This window comes from Rattus norvegicus, chromosome 18 (genome assembly GCF_021556685.1).
Source record: "Rattus norvegicus strain SHRSP/BbbUtx chromosome 18, alternate assembly SHRSP_T2T, whole genome shotgun sequence".
Classification (NCBI taxonomy): domain Eukaryota; kingdom Metazoa; phylum Chordata; class Mammalia; order Rodentia; family Muridae; genus Rattus; species Rattus norvegicus.
The window spans coordinates 83,115,894-83,124,852 of record NC_141551.1 but is presented as its reverse complement, the minus strand read 5'-3'; the positions used below and the strand labels follow the sequence as shown (position 1 = coordinate 83,124,852).

The 8,959-nt window shown below is 36.4% G+C and overlaps 1 pseudogene; it reads right to left on the bottom strand.

Moving 5' to 3' along the window:
- Window positions 1–6,360: 6,360 nt before the first annotated feature.
- Window positions 6,361–6,937, bottom strand: Fcf1-ps5 (Fcf1 rRNA-processing protein, pseudogene 5; annotated as a pseudogene).
- Between the last annotated feature and the right edge of the window lie 2,022 nt (window positions 6,938–8,959).

Below are 8,959 nucleotides of genomic sequence, written 5' to 3'. Positions count from 1 at the left end.
GGTTAATAACTTCTTTTAGTATTACTGTGTCTTTGTTTATTTTCTGTTTCTATGATCTGTCCACTGATGAGACTGGGCTGTTGAGATCTCCCACTATTATTGTGAATGGTGCAATATATGGTTTGAGCTTTAATAAAGTTTCTTTTATGAATGTGGGTACCTTTAGATTTGGAGCATAGATGTCCAGAATTGAGAGTTCATTTACAAAATATCTTCCTGAGTGAGGTAATTGAGTCACAAAAGAACACACATGTTATGCAGTCACTGATAAGTGGATATTAGCCCAGAAGCTTGGAATACCTAAGAAAAAAATTGACAGATTATATAAAGCCCAAGAAGAAGTAAGACTAATATATAAATGTTTCATTCCTCTTAGAAAGGAGTACAAAAAACTCATGGGAAAAAATACAGGAAAAAAAGAGTGGAGCAGAGACTTAAGAAAAGGTTATCCAGAGACTGATCCAACTGGGGATTCATACCATATGCTGCCAACAAACCCAGTCACTATTGCTGATGCTCTGAAGTGCTTGCTGTCAGGAGCTAGATATGAGTGTCTCCTATGAGGCTCTGCCAGATTATTCCTTCTGATACAAATAAAGATAATAGCAGCTAACTCTTGGACTAAGGTTTTTTTTTTTTTTTTTTTGAAACTGCAGCTGGAATTGTCTTCTCTCTGATCTCTACAGTCCCTTAAACTAAACAAGGGATCCCAATAGAAGAGTTAGAGGAAAGACTAGAGCAGAATATGTTTGTAACACCAGAGGAAGAAAAACAATATCAATCAATCTGACCCCACCAGAATTTCCAAGGACTAAATCACCAACCAATGAATATACATGGAGGGACTATGACTCCAGCCACATATGTAGCAGAGGATAGCATTGTCCACTATCAATAGGAGGAAAAGCCCTTAGTCCTGTGAAAGTTCCTATCTGCAATGTAAGTTAATTCTAGGGTGTTGAGTGGGTGGGTGGGAATGGGAGCACTGTCATAGAAGCTAGAAACCAGGGAAGGTGGGAGGGGTTATGGGAAGGGAGGAAAGGGGATAACATTTCAAATGAAGATACATAAAACATCTAAGAAAAAATTTTAAAACATGAGTTCATCTTGGTATATTTTTCCTTTGATGAATATGAAATATCCTTCCTATCCTTTTTTGATAACTTTTTGTTGAAAATGGTCTCATTTGATATTAGAATTGCTACCCCATCTTTTTTCTTGGGACGATTTGCTTGGAAATATTTTTCCAGCTTTTTGCTCTGAGGTAGTATCTGTCTTTGTCACTGAAGTGCATTTTCTGTATGTAGCAAAATGCTGGATCCTGTTTGTCTATATCTTTTTATTGTTCTTCTATGTCTTTTTATTGGGGGAGTTGAGTCCATTGAGTTTAAGAGATATTAAGGAATAATGAGCTGGAATTATGTCTGTGCATTTGTTTCTACAGTACACAGATGTTTGAATATCTATGCATTTGCATGCAAGTGCCTGTAGAGATGGGAGGACAATTCCAACTGTAGTTTCTTAAAAAAAAAGTATAGAGCTAAATAAAGAAGTCTCAACTGAGGAATACTGAATGGCTAAGAAACACCTAAAGACATGTTCAACATCCATATTCATCAGGGAAATGCAAATCAAAGGATCCTTGAGATTCTACCTCACACCAGTCAGAATGGCTAAGGTCAAAAACTCAGTTGACAACAGATGCTAGTGAGGATTTGGAGAAATTGATATATTCCTCCTTTGTTGGTGGTATTACAATCTGGTGCAGCCACTCTGGAAATCAGTCTGGTGGTTCCTCAGAAAATTAGACATAGTATTCCCTGATGGCCCAGCTATACCACTCCTGAGCATACACCCAGAATATGCTCCAACATACAACAAGGACACACGCTACACCATGTTCATAGAAGCCTAATTTATAATAGCCAGAAGCTGGAAAGAACCTAGATATCCTACAATGGAGGAATGTATACAGAAAATGTGGTACATTTGCACAATGGAGGACTACCCAGCTATTAAAAATAATGACTTGATGAAATTCTTAGCCAAATGGATGGAATTAGAAAATATAATACTAAGTGAGGTAACCCAGTCACAAAAGAACACTCATGGTATGTGCTCATTGATAAATGGATATTAACTCAAAAGCTTTGAATATCCAAGATACAATTCATAGACCACATGAAATTCAAGAAGGAAGACCAAAGTGTAGATGCTGCAGTCCTTCTTAGACAAGGGAAAAAAATCTCAATGGAGGATATAGGGGGACAAAATGTGGAGCAGTGACTGAAGGAAAGCCATCCTGAGACTGCCCCACCTGGGGATCCATCCTGAATATAGACATCAAACTCAGACAATATTATGGATGCCAAGAAGTGCTTGCTGACAGGAGCCTGGTATAGTTGTCTCATGAGAGGTTCTCCTAGAGTCTGACAAATACAGAGGGGGATGCTCAAAGTCAACCATTGGACTGAGCACCGGATCTCTCAATGGAGGATTTAGAGCAAGGACTGAAAGAGCTGAAGGGTTTTTGTAACCCATAGGACCAACAACATTATCAACCAACCAGATATTCCAGATCTCCCAGGGACTAAACCACCACTAAATAGTATACATGAAGAGACCCATGGATATAGCCCTATACGTAGGAGAGGATGGCTTTGTAGGACGTCAATGGGAGAAGAGACCCACAGTCCTGTGAAGTCTCGATGCCCCAGTGTAGGGAGGCAGGAGTGGCTGACTGGTTTGGGGAGCACCCTCATAGAAGCAGTGGGAAGAGGGATGAGAAAAGGGGTTTCTGGAGGGGAAGCAGGGAAAGAGGATATTCTTTATTTGAAATGTAAATAAAGAAAATATTCAATAAATAAAAATAGACCATCATCACTGAGGTGAAATCTTCTGGGAATTGAGGCTAGAGCCTTTGAGAGGCTATTGGTAAAGCCTAGTTGCAGAGCACCACCCAGGTGTATTGGAGATGCCCGTACACCTTGGTATTATCACCAAGAACAGTTGCAGGGCTGTGGAGTAAATCAACCTGAACTACAGAAGGTGGAGCTGGAGAAGTGACCCCACATTTGGAGGAGATCAGATGATCATGTGTGGATCCCAGACATTGAAAGAAGAAGCTGTAATAATGAAGCTTCCTTGGAGACCCAAGATTTTCTAGATGCCAGAGACATAGGACATTTCCTGAGGCATGCTGCCAGCAGGGAGTGTAATCAGCTCAGGAAAAGAAGTTTGGTGCAGTTAACAAAGATGAAAACGAACTTGGAAGTCTGAAACCTGCTCTGAAATCAGACATGGAGGTGCAGAGTTTGGTGTTTGCCCAGTTGGTTTCCTGTCTTGATTTGGGGGTTACAGTTAAGTGATTGGATGGATTTCAGAAGAGACTTTGAACTTTGGACTTTTAATATTGTTAAGACTGCTATAGACTATGGAAATTTTAGAAGTTGGATTAGATGTATTTTTTTTTGTTATGTTATGTTTAGATATGACCTCCATAGACTCATATATTTGGACAAGCCTATTGGGGATAGAGAGTGGAATGTGATGGTTCATATATGCCCTGCCTAGGGAGTGGCACTATTAGAAAGTATGGCCCTCTTGGAAAAGATGTGGCCCTCTTGGAATAGGTGTGGCCCTGTTGAAGTAGGTGTGTCACTGTGGCTGTGGACTATTAAACCCTCATCCTAGCTGCCTGGAAGTCAGTATTCAGATAGCAGTCTTCAGATGAAGATGTAGATTCTTAGCTCTTCCTATACCATGCCTGCCTGGTGCTGCTATGTTCCTAGCCTGAAGATAATGGTCTGAACCTCTGAAGCTGTAAGCCAGCCCCAATTAAATGTTGGCTTTATAAGAATAGCCTTGGTCATGGTATCTGCTCACAGCACAACAACCCTAAGACAGCCTAATTAATAACAAAACCTTTTAATTTTTTATTCTATCTATGTAGTAATGTATTAATTCTTATTCTTCTTTCTGTTTTTAGTTTCCCTAAGAAAATATGTTGAGAAGTTTAAAAATATTCATTAGTGTAAAATCCTGATATATTTTTGTTAATTAAAAAAAGCTTAATATTACATTTAAAAATAAAAATGTTAGTGTTGGTGGTCTCACTCAAACTAATAGAAAAAAAACTAGGGAAGCATCTGGAACACATGGGCACTGGAAAAAATTTCCTGAACAAAACACCAATGGCTTATGCTCTAAGATCAAGAATCGACAAATGGGATCTCATAAAACTGCAAAGCTTCTGTAAGGCAAAGGACACTGTGGTTAGGACAAATCGGCAACCAACAGATTGGGAAAAGATCTTTACCAATCCTACAACAGATAGAGGCCTTATATCCAAAATATACAAAGAACTCAAGAAGTTAGACCGCAGGGAGACAAATAACCCTATTAAAAAAATGGGGTTCAGAGCTAAACAAAGAATTCACAGCTGAGGAATGCCGAATGGCTGAGAAACACCTAAAGAAATGTTCAACATCTTTAGTCATAAGGGAAATGCAAATCAAAACAACCCTGAGATTTCACCTCACACCAGTGAGAATGGCTAAGATCAAAAACTCAGGTGACAGCAGATGCTGGCGAGGATGTGGAGAAAGAGGAACACTCCTCCATTGTTGGTGGGATTGCAGACTGGTACAACCATTCTGGAAATCAGTCTGGAGGTTCCTCAGAAAATTGGACATTGAACTGCCTGAGGATCCAGCTATTCCTCTCTTGGGCATATACCCAAAAGATGCCCCAACATATAAAAAAGACACGTGCTCCACTATGTTCATCGCAGCCTTATTTATAATAGCCAGAAGCTGGAAAGAACCCAGATGCCCTTCAACAGAGGAATGGATACAGAAAATGTGGTACATCTACACAATGGAATATTACTCAGCTATCAAAAACAACGGCTTTATGAAATTCGTAGGCAAATGGTTGGAACTGGAAAATATCATCCTGAGTGAGCTAACCCAATCACAGAAAGACATACATGGTATGCACTCACTGATAAGTGGCTATTAGCCCAAATGCTTGAATTACCCTAGATGCCTAGAACAAATGAAACTCAAGACAGATGATCAAAATGTGAATGCTTCACTCCTTCTCTAAAAGGGGAACAAGAATACCCTTGGCAGGGTAGAGAGAGGCAAAGATTAAAACAGAGACTGAAGAAACACCCATTCAGAGCCTGCCCCACATGTGGCCCATACATATACAGTCATCCAATTAGACAAGACGGATGAAGCAAAGAAGTGCAGGCCGACAGGAGCTGGATGTAGATCGCTCCTGAGAGACACAGCCAGAATACAGCAAATACAGAGGCGAATGCCAGCAGCAAACCACTGAACTGAGAATAGGACCCCCGTTGAAGGAATCAGAGAAAGAACTGGAAGAGCTTGAAGGGGCTCGAGACCCCATATGTACAACAATGCCAAGCAACCAGAGCTTCCAGGGACTAAGCCTCTACCTAAAGACTATACATGGACTGACCCTGGACTCTGACCTCATAGGTAGCAATGAATATCCTAGTAAGAGCACCAGTGGAAGGGGAAGCCCTGGGTCCTGCTATTACTGAACCCCCAGTGAACTAGACTGTTGGGGGGAGGGCGGGAATGGGGGGAGCGCTGGGAGGGGAACACCCATAATGAAGGGGAGGGGGGAGGGGAATGTTTGCCTGAAAACCAAAGAATTATTATTAAGTATTAAATAAATTAAAAAATAATATAAAAATGTTAAAATATTTATACATATATGTATATAAAATAAAAGTCTATAAAATAAATAAAAATGGTTAGTATCTTGAGACATTTCCATGTTAGTTTATGAAAGTTTCATAATGGTTGTTTGAAGGAATTGGCAAAGGTAAGCATTTTATTCTAATGATCATCTCTCTCTCTCTCTCTCTCTCTCTCTCTCTCTCTCTCTCTCTTCTTCCCTCCCTCCTTCCCTCTCTCCCTTTCCTCTTATATATAAGAATATTGTACCAGTTTGAAGATTAAAGCAATAGTCACACAGAAATGCATAATGGAGGTATGGCTAATTCTTCGTAATTGAAGGATGTTCTATGCATTGTAGGAAACCTAAGCGTGTCTTTTACTCCCAAGAGATGTTACCTCCTTGACCAGTAACAAACAATGCCTTAACACATTGGCCCAGTGGCCCAGGGGTCTCTACAGATCTAAGTAATATAAATACTACAATTCCTACTAACAACTGAGAGCACTCCCTCTTATTTAGATACAACTACTTTTAAATTCAGGACAAAATATCATTTAAAAAGAAAGCATCATAATGTGTGTTTAAATAATTGATAATAGAAAACTGGTCAAACAAATGCAGGCAAATTTTGTCCTGTAAGAATTAGAACTGAGGTACTCCATAATCATCTGGCATCTACTTGATATTGTATCTAGGTTAGAAATCCACATGATAGGAATTCCAAGTACTTTCAGAATTCTTTGTTTGAGGTCCCAGCCTACTATGTTCACAGTGTAACAATATAATTATGCTGAAATACTCTGTTTTAAGTTGTCATCAGCATAACTTCCCTTGTGTGTGTATGGGTATCTGTCAAATGGTGGATCCTTGCAGATCCTTAGTGCCTCATGATACCTCTGTCCTGATTTCTCTGTTTTGGTCATTACACAGTTATACAGGGATACACTTGTCATACAGACAATCCATCATTGACTGCAGTAAAGCCACCTGGTTGATGAAGTTATTATAAATGAGGATGTGGTAAGGTGGGCCCAGATTTATATTACACTAAAAGAATAAGCAGAAAGGATATTGAGGGTTAAGTCTTTCCTTCAGGATACTGGAGTCTTTTGTTTATTTCTTTTAGACTTTAATCTATCATGTTTTAAAGTCTATCAAGTCTGAGAGTAAGCATTTACTTAATATTTGCAAATTTCTTTGTTTTCTTTTACTTCGCCATGTTCTTGCCTGTTTCTTCAGGAATCTAGAGGACTCTATTGTAAAATTTACCTGATATGCCAAATGCTTTTTTAAGTACTTTCGGATCCAATATCAGACCAGATATAAGCTATGTTGTTATGGTTTTTGAATCTTTTAGTCTAAAACTTTCCTCTATATATATATATATATAAAACTTTCCTTCAGTATATGAGCTTTACAGTATACTGATGAAGATAAATGCTTGTTGTTGCCCAACATAGTAATAATCTGTTGCAAAAACCACTTCTTTCCAATATAAATTTTCTTAATTGTGTTAGTTCTTAACATTTTTTAGTAAGTTAACATTACTGACGGTAAAGCATTTATTTGAGTGTCATATATAATTATTCATGTTACATTACTAATTTTAATACCAAATATTAATGAATGTGCAATTACATATGTGTTAATAGGTTGGAAAATGAGCTAAATATTTTTCATGTTATGTACAATTTGTGCAATGGTAAAATACTAATGTTCAACGTGGTTCTCTCTGTCTTTTCTAAACTCTACTAAGTACATCTAAGCATAACGTTCTTCACTGTTGTTTATTTAAAATAATTTTACAATTGCATGTGTCTATCAAAATTGAAATATTTATCATGTGACTCCATGTCTAATTATACAATTTAATAATAACAATGGTCCTTATAATAAGGAGTTTAAATCCAGAAGAATTAAAACTTCATAAACCAACAATTCATTTCCTTGAAACATTTTAATCATTATAAAATGTTGTTATTCTTTCTACAGTGCTTTCTATTTTAATAGCATAGAAAACAAAGTTACTTAGAATAAAGTCTTGAAGTTTCTTTGTGGTTAAAGATAGCACTCATTTAAAATGAGTTGGGAACTTTTTACTATGAGTTCTTAGAATTTGTGATAAATTTTATATAGCATTTCACAATTCTCTATGTCCTCAACACAGAATAAGCTGTATAGAATTTCACAGGAAAGTCTCTATTTTTCCAAAATTCAGATTATTGCTAACTAACCAGTGTGTAACTGAGGATCAGTTGTTCTGAAAAACAAAACCATAATTTGATCTCTTTCAAGTATTAAAATATTTTAGACTGCCTTTTATATTGAACAATGAAATGTATTCTTAAATCTTACTGTAATTGATTATACATGCTGACCTGAATTTTTATCAAATATTATTTGGAAATAACATGTTAGCAATGCAGCCAACAAAGTATGATGAAACAATGAATTAATGGAAATGTCTACACATGCTAGACAGGAAATTCAGACTTTGGAAAATGAACTTAAAGTTAGTCTAATTAGAAGCAAACAAAGTTATATTTAATGACTTTTAAGAGGTCTTTTATTAATCTAAAATAAATTATTAAAATGCACTTCTGAAACAATGATCAGAAGAATGTTAAATGTATTTCATATGATGATGATAAATTATCTTTCTAAAGATCTATTCAAATTTATGAAAATTAAAGAATCTTTAAAAAAGGATTGAGGCACAATTAACAAAGCAAATTATTTATCTAAAAATGAAAGAAAGGGCTCTTAAACAGAGGTTTCTCAGTTATTGAAATTTATGAATCATTTTATATTAAGCTATTATTATTATAATCAATATCATATACATCAAATTTAAATCTTTGGAGAAAACTTAACTCAAAGATGATTCTTAATTGCATAAAAAAGTATGACTGAAACAAGGGAACAAGAAAGCACTTTAAAATTAAAACAAGATTCTTCCTTAAACCACATGAACTTGTGACCCATTAGATCTAGTTGGTTTGTTTTATCTTAAATCTTTCAAGGTTTGTGAAAAGATGCTTAGAAATTTCCATAAAATTGAATAATTGCAAATGTTGAAAGAAAAGAACATGGAATTAATATTGTAATAACATAGAATGTAAATGTTTTATTTAAGTTTCCATAAGGTTTGTGCACAAATACACACTGTAAAACTATAATTATAAATTATCTTCATTGTAGTTCTTTAAGTCATGAGATATAGAATATATCCTTGCATCAT